A 13,916-nucleotide genomic window follows, 5' to 3' on the forward strand; every position below is an offset into this window, starting at 1 on the left:
CCTCGAGAATCCGGCGTCTGACGTCACGGTTTCCGGCTCGAGGGCTCGCCTCTATTCAGCCAATCAGAACCTCCGTGGGTCCCTGTCTGTTATTCCACTGTTGTCCGATACGGTTCGTAGTAGTTAGGTTATAGTTGGAGATTGCTCTTAGTGCTGTGCACGCAACCTCTTATTCAGCTATCCGCCAGGTGATAAAAAGTGAAGTGACAACCCGGGTTGATAATTTTCTTCTGTATGATGGTAGTTAGTTCTTAGGGTATAGTATGCGGTACTAGTTTTTCTACGCGTTTCACTCCTTTCAGAGCTTTATCAAGATATTATTGATAAAGCTCTGAAAGGAGTGAAACGCATAGAAAAACTAGTACCACATACTATACCCTAAGAACTAACTACCATCATACAGAAGAAAATTATCAACCCGGGTTGTCACTTCACTTTTTATCCCCTGGCGGATAGCTCAATAAGAGGTTGCGTGCACAGCACTAAGAGCAATCTCCAACTATAACCTAACTACTACGAACCGGATTGGACAACAGTGGAATAACACTTATATTTGAGATAAGGTATAGACGTTTCTAATTCACAAAATCACAGATGAAGTAAAGATTTTCTATTCTGCAAATATAACATAGATCAGCAATCAGGATAATTTGTATATCTGACATTTGACTCTAGATATAGACACTGTATCATGCAAACGGCAATGTCCTAAGGAATGAACTTTTATTTATACATAGTATCCACCGCTTAATTGAAATCTAGTTTCCAATTCAAGATTTTTTATATTTTTATGTTGGATTATTTTTATGTTGAATTATTGTTTTATTATACAATTTTTGGGAGACGTCCCTTTTAAAGTTTATGTTCTTGTCATTTTCTATGGTATATTAAATATAAAAATATTCCATTGAAGTCCCTGGTTATTATACAATTATCTGTCAGCTTTAAGTGGTATTTTTAGCTTTTTTAGCGCCCTTACTTTCTCTCTCACACTTGTTTAACTTTTCACTATAGCAGTCTGAAGGATGTGTTATTAAGTTAAGGTGTTTAATACTCTACACTAAGCGCACTATCATCACCCATTATCTCACAAAAATTGCTCAACACATTTCTAATTTTATCCCTTAACCACAACCACCTCAATTTAGTTATAGTTTATAGTAAAGGGTTGTTTTATGATAGAAAATATTTTAAATTACCTGCTGTTTGATAGGTCATATTACTACAAAATAGAAATGCTAATTTGCATAGTATTACCCAGAATCCCCAGCTCAAGGGAATAAACTGTTTGTAAAGGTTTTCTGTGGAGAAATGTAATAGTAAATTGATAAAAGTTTTAGAGCATCATAATCTGTAATGCATTCAATGTTACATAGGAAAATTGTATATTTTTTTTATTGTGTCAATATATTATTATTATTATTATTATTATTATTTATTTATAAAGCTCCAGCAGATTACGCAGCGCTATACAAATAATAAAAAAAAACATTCCAGGGATACAGTAAAACACAAACAAGTACAGTATTGGGGTACATTACAGTTGTAGGTGCAATAATTGAGTTATAAAAAAGGAGAGGAATGCCCTGCCCTTGAGCACAATCAGTAATAGTTCACTTTAAATACAAAGTGGCCTGCTGGTAGATAGGCTCTCAAACTTACAATCTAAAGGAGAGGGAATGAACACAGAAGGTGAGGGAGAACGGTCAAATAAGTCTGATATATATAAGGAGTGATGACATAGGGAAAAAATTGTTTGGTGACTGAGCACAAGAGGTTTTGAAAAGTGTGAAAGAATGTGGTAAAATGTCAGTACAAAGGCTGTGAGTCTGAAGAGGTTTCTTTATCCTGGATTATTAGTGACAGCTGCACATAATGACTGTTAGAAGGTGTGTGTGTATATATTAAGGTAAACACTAGGGTGGGTGGTGGTGGGAAGGGACTGGAGGGCTAGTGCGTGCAAGTCTCTGGAGTCTGATGTTAGGCTTGTAAAATGTTTTTTCAAGTCTCTGGAGTCTGATGTTAGGCTTGTAGAATGTCTGTGAAAATCTGATGTGAGGCCTGTAAAATGTTTTTTCAAGTCTCTGGAGTCTGATGTTAGGCTTGTAGAATGTCTGTGCAAATCTGATGTGAGGCTGTGGAAAGAGTCAGCTAAGTATCTGCTTTTGTGTTAATTTCCTATAGCAAAATTGATTTCAGGATTAATAAAAAGTAATCACCAGGCACGTGTGGTTTTTAGTCCATCTTAAAGTTACCTTTAGGTATGATATATTAATATATTTCTTTAACCAATAATTTGAAGGGCTTTTATAGTCAAAAATATTAATGTTCTTAATTTCTAATGCTATGGGGGATATTTATCAAAGCGTCAATCTCAGTGCATTCGACGGCGTCAATACACTTGCCAGACATCGCTGACGCGGATCCACATACGATTCCCTTATTTATAAAAAAACCCCCTCAAAAACACGCATGTCAAGTACGGTTCTAGAAGTCATGATATGCTTTTATCTCATGTTTTTTTTTTGTTTTTATAACTGATTATTAATGCTAGAATTTTTACATATATCTTTGCACATATTGTATGTATGTATATATATATATATATATATATATATATATATATATATATATATATATATATATAGCCTAGCAAAGCCTAGCATCAGACTCCAGAGAATTGAAAAAACATTTTACAAGGTAATTCACCTGACTGGTCTCTCTCCAATCAAGACACTGGGGCCTACTTATCAAGCCGTCAACTTACTTGCATTTGACGGCACCAATACACTCGCCTGACATCGCCTAACATCGCGGCCGTGGACCTGATTATGCTCTCCAAAGTTACCAAAAAAGCTGTTAAAAAGCCACGCACCAAGTACAAGGCGATGAGCAGCGGACTGTTGTTAACTGACAGTCATCGATCTCGCTGCTCTTTGGCTTTTTCCCAGCTTTATTGGTATACTGTCACTAAACACCCACACTATACTACATTGTTTTACCCCTATCACCCTGCTCACGGACCCCGCCGCAACTTAATAAAGTTATTAAACCCTAAACCGCTGCTCCCGGAGCCCACCGCCACTCTAATAACCTTATTAACCCCTATCCTGCCGCTGCTGGAGCCCACCGCCACCTACATTATGTTATTAACCCCTAATCTGCCCCCCCTACACCGCCGCCACCTACATTATACTTATTAACCCCTAATCTGCCGTCCCCAATGTCGCCGCCACTATATTAAATTTATTAACCCCTAAACCTAAGTCTAACACTAACTCTAACCCTAACACCCCTTAACTTAAAAATAATTTAAATAAATCTATATAAAATTTCTATCATTACCTAAAATTATTCCTATTTAAAACTAAATACTTACCTATAAAATAAACCCTAAGCTAGATACAATATAACTAATAGTTACAATGTATCTAGCTTAGGGATTATTTTTATTTTACAGGCAAGTTTTTTTTATTTATTTTAACTAGGTAGAATAATTATTAAATAGTTATTAACTATTTAATAACTACCTAGCTAAAATAAATACAAATTGACCTGTAAAATAAAACCTAACCTAAGTTACACTAACACCTAATACTACACTATAATTAAAAAAATTACCTAAATTAAATACAATTAAATAAATTAAATAAATTAAATACAATTATCTAAAGTACAAAAAAAACACTAAATTACAGAAAATAAAAACAAATTACAAGATATTTAAACTAATTACACCTAATCTAATAGCCCTATCAAAATAAAAAAGCCCCCTCCAAATAAAAAAAAAACCCTAGCCTAAACTAAACTACCAATAGCCCTTAAAAGGGCCTTTTGAGGTGCATTGCCCCAAAGAAATCAGCTCTTTTACCTGTAAAAAAAAAATACAAACACCCCCAACAGTAAAACCCACCACTCACACAACCAACCCCCCAAATAAAATACTATCTAAAAAAATCTAAGCTCCCTATTGCCTTGAAAAGGGCATTTGGATGGGCATTGTCCTTAAAAGGGCAGTTAGCTCTTTTGCGGCCCAAAGCCCTAACCTAAAAATAAAACCCACCCAATACACCCTTAAAAAACCTAACCCCCTGAAGATCGACTTACTGTTCTGAAGACTGGACATCCATCCTCAACGAAGCCGGGCAGAAGTCTTCACCCAAATGGCATCTTCTATCTTCATCCATCTTGCTCCATCTTCAAGACATCCGACGCGGAGCATCTTCTTCATCCGGAGTCTTCTTACTGAATGAAAGTTCCTTTAAATTATGTTATCCAAGATGGCGTCCCTTAGATTACGATTGGCTGATAGAATTCTATCAGCCAATCGGAATGAAGTTCAATCCTATTGGCTGATCCAATTAACCAATAGTATTTAGTTTGCATTCGATTGGCTGTTCCAATCCCTATCGTCAGATTTCGCACCTTAATTCTCCATCATCAATGATATGAAAGGGATATTTCTTTTCAGCAAAACGTTCCCTAAGGATCAGGCTTTGTGTTTCGTAATCTGTGTTTCAATACCCCATACACCATTATAGGATAGGCACATTACTAGTTATAGTTCATGGAGGGTTCTATTTGTATTTCTAATTTTTAATTGTCAATTGTACACTACATGTGTTTTTTGCTCTTTTATGATCATCTGTCTATCTAATGAATGACATTGAATGTTTTAGATTTATTAACATTTTACCACCATGATCTTATTATGTTTGTATTACAGTATGCGTATGTACTTTTAGAGTTTATCTTATTTGTTCTTTTAGAATATTTTATCTATGTGTTTAATGCTTCCCTTATGGCCGTTATTGAACCACGTTTTACTATTGTAGTCTTTATCTTTTAGAGGTGTATTTTATTACCCTGACGCAGAAAGGTGTGGTTCGATATCAGCCTCTGATTGGTCAGCATTATTTTATATATTGAGCAAGTAGTTGTCTATTCTCATACAGCCTGATGAAACAGCATATGTGTTGCTGAGAAACGCGTTGCTGTGTTAGTGTTGTTTATAATAAAGTTCACACACTTTTTACTCTACTTGCTCGGATCTCTACTTTTATTTCACTGGATGGTCGGTATTTGTCTATCTGATCTCCCACATCCACTGTGATGTTTCTTACTGCTGCCTTGGGTTATTGTCTCTGTGATTGGCTTGATCCACCACGTTACCTGATGCACGACACTCCGGCATCCTGTGTGAGTCTTACGGGTAACTCTGTTGGTCCCGTACTGCCCAGTTAGGCACTCCGGTTGTGCCACATTGCTTGGGAGTAGCCACCCTGAAGGGTACTCTTAACACGCTTCTGTATTGTTGACTTGCCTAGTCATTATTACCCTATGTGGCGCCTCTTTTTGTTTCCCTAACAGGAATTTTTTGATTACTACCTCCTCCGTTAAGAGTGTGGCCCGCTCCTTTTGGATCCACAGCTTATCTCACACTAGCATACCTCCTTAGGACTCTGGTGTCCTTTATATATTAATTTCACATATACATATTTTCAAAGTTTAATACACAATGTAACAAATGGCAAAAGTTCTGATGAGTGATCAATGACACAAGTATCAAGCAATTTGATTCGTTAGTGATAGTTTAAAATGTATATTTGAATCAGATTGGCTGATGTCATAAATCATGTGATTATGCATATTCCAATCAAAAGTGGTTGTGGGTTGTTTAGGAGATTGCGTCATAATTGGTGTGAAAAGTGTTGCATCAAAACTGGTGTGAAGTGGAAAGTGGGACTTGGCTTAAACATAGATTTTCCCCAAAAAATAAAAAGGAAGTTAGATATATTATGTTGTGTATTTATTTCATTTTTATCTCTATATCTATTAGTGCGACAAGTTTGGGGCAAAACTTTTCAACAAATTTGTAGAAATAATATTGTCCCCTTGCTTTGTAATGAGAGACAAAGTTGTAAAATAATCCATAAGTAGTGATGTCGCGAAAAGTTCGCCGGCGAATAGTTCCCGGCGAACATAGCATGTTCGCGTTCGCCGCGGCGGGCGAACATATGCAATGTTCGATCCGCTCCCTATTTGTCATCATTGAGTAAACTTTGACCCTCTACCTCACAGTCAGCAGACACATTACAGCCCCATTACAGCCCCTCCCACCTCCTGGACAGCAATCATTTTAGATTCATTTGGAAGCTACATTCTAAGTGAGACGAGGGACAGTGTAGCTGCTGCTGATTTAATAGGGAAATTGATAGCTAGGCTAGTGTATTCAGTGTCCACTTCAGTCCTGAAGGACTCATCTGATCTCTGCTGTAAGGACAGCACCCCAAAAAGCCCTTTTTAGGGCTAGAACATCAGTCTGTTTTTTGGGGGGGGGTTTCCTATGTAATCTAATTGCAGTTGCCTGCCTGCCAAGCCACTTGCTCAGTGCCACCACTCATATCTGGTGTAACAGTAGTGTAAATTTAAACAAAAAAAAACTTTTTTGACTGTGAAACATCAGTCTGCTAGTGTAATCTAATTGCAGTTGCCTGCCTGCCAGCATGTGTGCCAAGCCCACTTGCCCAGTGCCACCACTCATATCTGGTGTAACAGTAGTGTAAATTTAAAAAAAAAAAAACTTTTTTGACTGTGAAACATCAGTCTGCTAGTGTAATCTAATTGCAGTTGCCTGCCTGCCAGCCTGTGTGCCAGGCTCACAGCGTATACTGTCCCCACTTGCCCAGTGCCACCACTCATATCTGGTGTAACAGTAGTGTAAATTTAAAAAAAAAAAAATTTTGATTGTGAAACATCAGTCTGCTAGTGTAATCTAATTGCAGTTGCCTGCCTGCCAGCATGTGTGCCAAGCCCACTTGCCCAGTGCCACCACCCATATCTGGTGTAACAGTAGTGTAAATTTAAAAAAAAAAAACTTTTTTGACTGTGAAACATCAGTCTGCTAGTGTAATCTAATTGCAGTTGCCAGCCTGTGTGCCAGGCTCACAGCGTATACTGTCCCCACTTGCCCAGTGCCACCACTCATATCTGGTGTAACAGTAGTGTAAATTAAAAAAAAAAAAAAAAATTTGATTGTGAAACATCAGTCTGCTAGTGTAATCTAATTGCAGTTGCCTGCCTGCCAGCATGTGTGCCAAGCCCACTTGCCCAGTGCCACCACTCATATCTGGTGTAACAGTAGTGTAAATTTAAAAAAAAAAAACTTTTTTGACTGTGAAACATCAGTCTGCTAGTGTAATCTAATTGCAGTTGCCTGCCTGCCAGCGTGTGTGCCAGGCTCACAGCGTATACTGTGCCCACTTGCTCAGTGCCACCACTCATATCTGGTGTAACAGTAGTGTAAATTATAAAAAAACAAAACTTTTTTGATTGTGAAACATCAGTCTGCTAGTGTAATCTAATTGCAGTTGCCTGCCTGCCAGCATGTGTGCCAAGCCCACTTGCCCAGTGCCACCACCCATATCTGGTGTAACAGTAGTGTAAATTTAAAAAAAAAAAAAACTTTTTTGACTGTGAAACATCAGTCTGCTAGTGTAATCTAATTGCAGTTGCCTGCCTGCCAGCGTGTGTGCCAGGCTCACAGCGTATACTGTCCCCACTTGCTCAGTGCCACCACTCATATCTGGTGTAACAGTAGTGTAAATTTAAACAAAAAAAAACTTTTTTGACTGTGAAACATCAGTCTGCTAGTGTAATCTAATTGCAGTTGCCTGCCTGCCAGCATGTGTGCCAAGCCCACTTGCCCAGTGCCACCACTCATATCTGGTGTAACAGTAGTGTAAATTTAAAAAAAAAAAAACTTTTTTGACTGTGAAACATCAGTCTGCTAGTGTAATCTAATTGCAGTTGCCTGCCTGCCAGCCTGTGTGCCAGGCTCACAGCGTATACTGTCCCCACTTGCCCAGTGCCACCACTCATATCTGGTGTAACAGTAGTGTAAATTTAAAAAAAAAAAAATTTTGATTGTGAAACATCAGTCTGCTAGTGTAATCTAATTGCAGTTGCCTGCCTGCCAGCATGTGTGCCAAGCCCACTTGCCCAGTGCCACCACCCATATCTGGTGTAACAGTAGTGTAAATTTTAAAAAAAAAAACTTTTTTGACTGTGAAACATCAGTCTGCTAGTGTAATCTAATTGCAGTTGCCAGCCTGTGTGCCAGGCTCACAGCGTATACTGTCCCCACTTGCCCAGTGCCACCACTCATATCTGGTGTAACAGTAGTGTAAATTTAAAAAAAAAAAAAAAATTTGATTGTGAAACATCAGTCTGCTAGTGTAATCTAATTGCAGTTGCCTGCCTGCCAGCATGTGTGCCAAGCCCACTTGCCCAGTGCCACCACTCATATCTGGTGTAACAGTAGTGTAAATTTAAAAAAAAAAAACTTTTTTGACTGTGAAACATCAGTCTGCTAGTGTAATCTAATTGCAGTTGCCTGCCTGCCAGCGTGTGTGCCAGGCTCACAGCGTATACTGTGCCCACTTGCTCAGTGCCACCACTCATATCTGGTGTAACAGTAGTGTAAATTATAAAAAAACAAAACTTTTTTGATTGTGAAACATCAGTCTGCTAGTGTAATCTAATTGCAGTTGCCTGCCTGCCAGCATGTGTGCCAAGCCCACTTGCCCAGTGCCACCACCCATATCTGGTGTAACAGTAGTGTAAATTTAAAAAAAAAAAAAACTTTTTTGACTGTGAAACATCAGTCTGCTAGTGTAATCTAATTGCAGTTGCCTGCCTGCCAGCGTGTGTGCCAGGCTCACAGCGTATACTGTCCCCACTTGCCCAGTGCCACCACTCATATCTGGTGTAACAGTAGTGTAAATTTAAAAAAAAAAAATAAATTTGATTGTGAAACATCAGTCTGCTAGTGTAATCTAATTGCAGTTGCCTGCCTGCCAGCATGTGTGCCAAGCCCACTTGCCCAGTGCCACCACTCATATCTGGTGTAACAGTAGTGTAAATTTAAAAAAAAAAAAACTTTTTTGACTGTGAAACATCAGTCTGCTAGTGTAATCTAATTGCAGTTGCCTGCCTGCCAGCGTGTGTGCCAGGCTCACAGCGTATACTGTGCCCACTTGCTCAGTGCCACCACTCATATCTGGTGTAACAGTAGTGTAAATTATAAAAAAACAAAACTTTTTTGACTGTGAAACATCAGTCTGCTAGTGTAATCTAATTGCAGTTGTCTGCCTGCCAGCATGTGTGCCAAGCCCACTTGCCCAGTGCCACCACTCATATCTGGTGTAACAGTAGTGTAAATTTAAAAAAAAAAAAAATTGACTGTGAAACATCAGTCTGCTAGTGTAATCTAATTGCAGTTGCCTGCATACCAGCGTGTGTGCCAGGCCCACTTGCCCAGTGCCACCACTCATATCTGTTGTAACAGTAGTGTAAATTTAAAAAAAAAAACTTTATTGACTGTGAAACATCAGTCTGCTAGTGTAATCTAATTGCAGTTGCCTGCCTACCAGCCTGTGTGCCAGGCCCACTTGCAAAGTGCCACCACTAATATCTGGTGTAACAGTAGTGTAAATTAAAAAAAACAAAAACTTTTTTGACTGTGAAACATCAGTCTGCTAGTGTAATCTAATTGCAGTTGCCTGCCTGCCAGCGTGTGTGCCAGGCTCACAGCGTATACTGTGCCCACTTGCTCAGTGCCACCACTCATATCTGGTGTAACAGTAGTGTAAATTTAAACAAAAAAAAAACTTTTTTGACTGTGAAACATCAGTCTGCTAGTGTAATCTAATTGCAGTTGCCTGCCTGCCAGCATGTGTGCCAGACCCACTTGCCCTGTGCCACCACTCATATCTGGTGTAACAGTAGTGTAAATTTAAAAAAAAAAAACTTTTTTGACTGTGAAACATCAGTCTGCTAGTGTAATCTAATTGCAGTTGCCTGCCTGCCAGCGTGTGTGACAGGCTCACAATGTATACTGTGCCCACTTGCCCAGTGCCACCACTCATATCTGGTATAACAGTAGTGTAAATTTAAAAAAAAAAAAACTTTTTTGACTGTGAAACATCAGTCTGCTAGTGTAATCTAATTGCAGTTGCCTGCCTGCCAGCCTGTGTGCCAGGCTCACAGCGTATACTGTCCCCACTTGCCCAGTGCCACCACTCATATCTGGTGTAACAGTAGTGTAAATTTAAAAAAAAAAAAATTTTGATTGTGAAACATCAGTCTGCTAGTGTAATCTAATTGCAGTTGCCTGCCTGCCAGCATGTGTGCCAAGCCGACTTGCCCAGTGCCACCACTCATATCTGGTGTAACAGTAGTGTAAATTTAAAAAAAAAAAACTTTTTTGATTGTGAAACATCAGTCTGCTAGTGTAATCTAATTGCAGTTGCCTGCCTGCCAGCGTGTGTGCCAGGCTCACAGCGTATACTGTCCCCACTTGCCCAGTGCCACCACTCATATCTGGTGTAACAGTAGTGTAAATTTAAAAAAAAAAAAAAATAACTGTGAAACATCAGTCTGCTAGTGTAATCTAATTGCAGTTGCCTGCATACCAGCGTGTGTGCCAGGCCCACTTGCCCAGTGCCACCACTCATATCTGTTGTAACAGTAGTGTAAATTTAAAAAAAAAACTTTATTGACTGTGAAACATCAGTCTGCTAGTGTAATCTAATTGCAGTTGCCTGCTTACCAGCCTGTGTGCCAGGCCCACTTGCAAAGTGCCACCACTCATATCTGGTGTAACAGTAGTGTAAATTAAAAAAAACAAAAACTTTTTTGACTGTGAAACATCAGTCTGCTAGTGTAATCTAATTGCAGTTGCCTGCCTGCCAGCGTGTGTGCCAGGCTCACAGCGTATACTGTGCCCACTTGCTCAGTGCCACCACTCATATCTGGTGTAACAGTAGTGTAAATTATAAAAAAACAAAACTTTTTTGACTGTGAAACATCAGTCTGCTAGTGTAATCTAATTGCAGTTGTCTGCCTGCCAGCATGTGTGCCAAGCCCACTTGCCCAGTGCCACCACTCATATCTGGTGTAACAGTAGTGTAAATTTAAAAAAAAAAAAATTGACTGTGAAACATCAGTCTGCTAGTGTAATCTAATTGCAGTTGCCTGCATACCAGCGTGTGTGCCAGGCCCACTTGCCCAGTGCCACCACTCATATCTGTTGTAACAGTAGTGTAAATTTAAAAAAAAAAACTTTATTGACTGTGAAACATCAGTCTGCTAGTGTAATCTAATTGCAGTTGCCTGCCTACCAGCCTGTGTGCCAGGCCCACTTGCAAAGTGCCACCACTAATATCTGGTGTAACAGTAGTGTAAATTAAAAAAAACAAAAACTTTTTTGACTGTGAAACATCAGTCTGCTAGTGTAATCTAATTGCAGTTGCCTGCCTGCCAGCGTGTGTGCCAGGCTCACAGCGTATACTGTGCCCACTTGCTCAGTGCCACCACTCATATCTGGTGTAACAGTAGTGTAAATTATAAAAAAACAAAACTTTTTTGACTGTGAAACATCAGTCTGCTAGTGTAATCTAATTGCAGTTGTCTGCCTGCCAGCATGTGAGCCAAGCCCACTTGCCCAGTGTCACCACTCATATCTGGTGTAACAGTAGTGTAAATTTTAAAAAAACAAAACTTTTTTGACTGTGAAACATCAGTCTGCTAGTGTAATCTAATTGCAGTTGCCTGCCTGCCAGCGTGTGTGCCAGGCCCACTTGCCCAGTGCCACCACTCATATCTGGTGTAACAGTAGTGTAAATTTAAAAAAAAAAAACTTTTTTGACTGTGAAACATCAGTCTGCTAGTGTAATCTAATTGCAGTTGCCTGCCTGCCAGCGTGTGTGCCAGACCCACTTGCCCAGTGCCACCACTCATATCTGGTGTAACAGTAGTGTAAATTTAAAAAAAAAAAAACTTTTTTGACTGTGAAACATCAGTCTGCTAGTGTAATCTAATTGAAGTTGCCTGCCTACCAGCGTGCGTGCCAGGCCCACTTGCCCAGTGCCACCACTCATATCTGGTGTAACAGTAGTGTTAAAAAATAAACTTTTTGACTGTGAAACATCAGTCTGCTAGTGTAATCTAATTGCAGTTGCCTGCCTACCAGCGTGTGTGCCAGGCCCACTTGCCCAGTGCCACCACTCATATCTGGTGTAACAGTAGTGTAAATTTAAAAAAAAAAAACTATTTGACTGTGAAACATCAGTCTGCTTGTGTAATTTAATTGCAGTTGCCTGCCTGCCAGCGTGTGTGCAAGGCCCACTTGCCCAGTGCCACCACTCAAATCTGGTGTAACAGTAGTGTAAATTTAAAAAAAAAAATTACTGTGAAACATCAGTCTGCTAGTGTAATCTAATTGCAGTTGCCTGCCTGCCAGCGTGTGTGCCAGGCCCACTTGCCCAGTGCCACCACTCATATCTGGTGTAACAGTAGTGTAAATTTAAAAAAAAAAACCTTTTTGACTGTGAAACATCAGTCTGTTAGTGTAATATAATTGCAGTTGCCTGCCTGCCAGCGTGTGTGCCAGGCTCACAGCGTATACTGTGCCCACTTGCCCAGTGCCACCACTCATATCTGGTGTAACAGTAGTGTAAATTTAAAATAAAATTTTTTTTTGACTGTGAAACATCAGTCTGCTAGTGTAATCTAATTGCAGTTGCCTGCCTACCAGCGTGTGTGCCAGGCCCACTTGCCCAGTGCCACCACTCATATCTGGTGTAACAGTAGTGTAAATTTAAAAAAAAAAACTTTTTTGACTGTGAAACATCAGTCTGCTTGTGTAATCTAATTGCAGTTGCCTGCTTGCCAGCATGTGTGCCAGGCTCACAGCGTATACTGTGCCCGCTTGCCCAGTGCCACCACTTATATCTTGTTTAATAGTAGTGTAAGTGTACATTTAAAAAAAAAAAAAAAAAAAACTTTTTGGACTGTGAAACATCAGTCTGCTTTTTTGTGTCAGGCTCAAAGAGTATACTGTGCCCACTTGCCCAGAGGCACCACTCATATCTTGTTTAATAGTAGTATAAGTGTACATTTAAAAAAAAAAACTTTTTCGACTGTGAAACATCAGTCTGCTTTTTTGTGTCAGGCTCACAGCGTATACTGTGCCCACTTGCCCAATGCCACCATTCATATCTGGTGTAACAGTAGTGTAAATTTAAAAAAAAAAACTTTTTTGACTGTGAAACATGTCTTCTTGTGTAATTTAATTGCAGTTGCCTGCCTGCAAGCGTGTGTGCAAGGCCCACTTGCCCAGTGCCACCACTCATATCTGGTGTAACAGTAGTGTAAATTTAAAAAAAAACTTTTTTGACTGTGAAACATCAGTCTGCTAGTGTAATCTAATTGCAGTTGCCTGCCTGCCAGCGTGTGTGCCAGGCCCACTTGCCCAGTGCCACCACTCATATATGGTGTAACAGTAGTGTAAATTTAAAAAAAAAAAAACTTTTTGACTGTGAAACATCAGTCTGCTAGTGTAATCTAATTGCAGTTGCCTGCTTGCCAGCGTGTGTGACAGGCTCACAGCGTATACTGTGCCCACTTGCCCAGTGCCACCACTCATATCTGGTGTAACAGTAGTGTAAATTTAAAAAAAAAAATTTTTGACTGTGAAACATCAGTCTGCTAGTGTAATCTAATTGCAGTTGCCTGCCTACCAGCGTGTGTGCCAGGCCCACTTGCCCAGTGCCACCACTCATATCTGGTGTAACAGTAGTGTAAATTTAAAAAAAAAAAACTTTTTTGACTGTGAAACATCAGTCTGCTAGTGTAATCTAATTGCAGTTGCCTGCCTGCCAAGCCACCACTCATATCTGGTATAACAGTAGTGTACATTTAAAAAAAACAAAACTTTTTTGACTGTGAAACATCAGTCTGCTTTTTTGTGTCAGGCTCACAGCGTATACTATGCCCACTAGCCCAGTGCCACCATTCATATCTGGTGTAACAGTAGTGTAAATTACAAAAAAAAAACTTTTTTGACTGTGAAA

This window comes from Bombina bombina, chromosome 4, assembly GCF_027579735.1.
Source record: "Bombina bombina isolate aBomBom1 chromosome 4, aBomBom1.pri, whole genome shotgun sequence".
NCBI classification, from domain to species: Eukaryota; Metazoa; Chordata; class Amphibia; order Anura; family Bombinatoridae; genus Bombina; species Bombina bombina.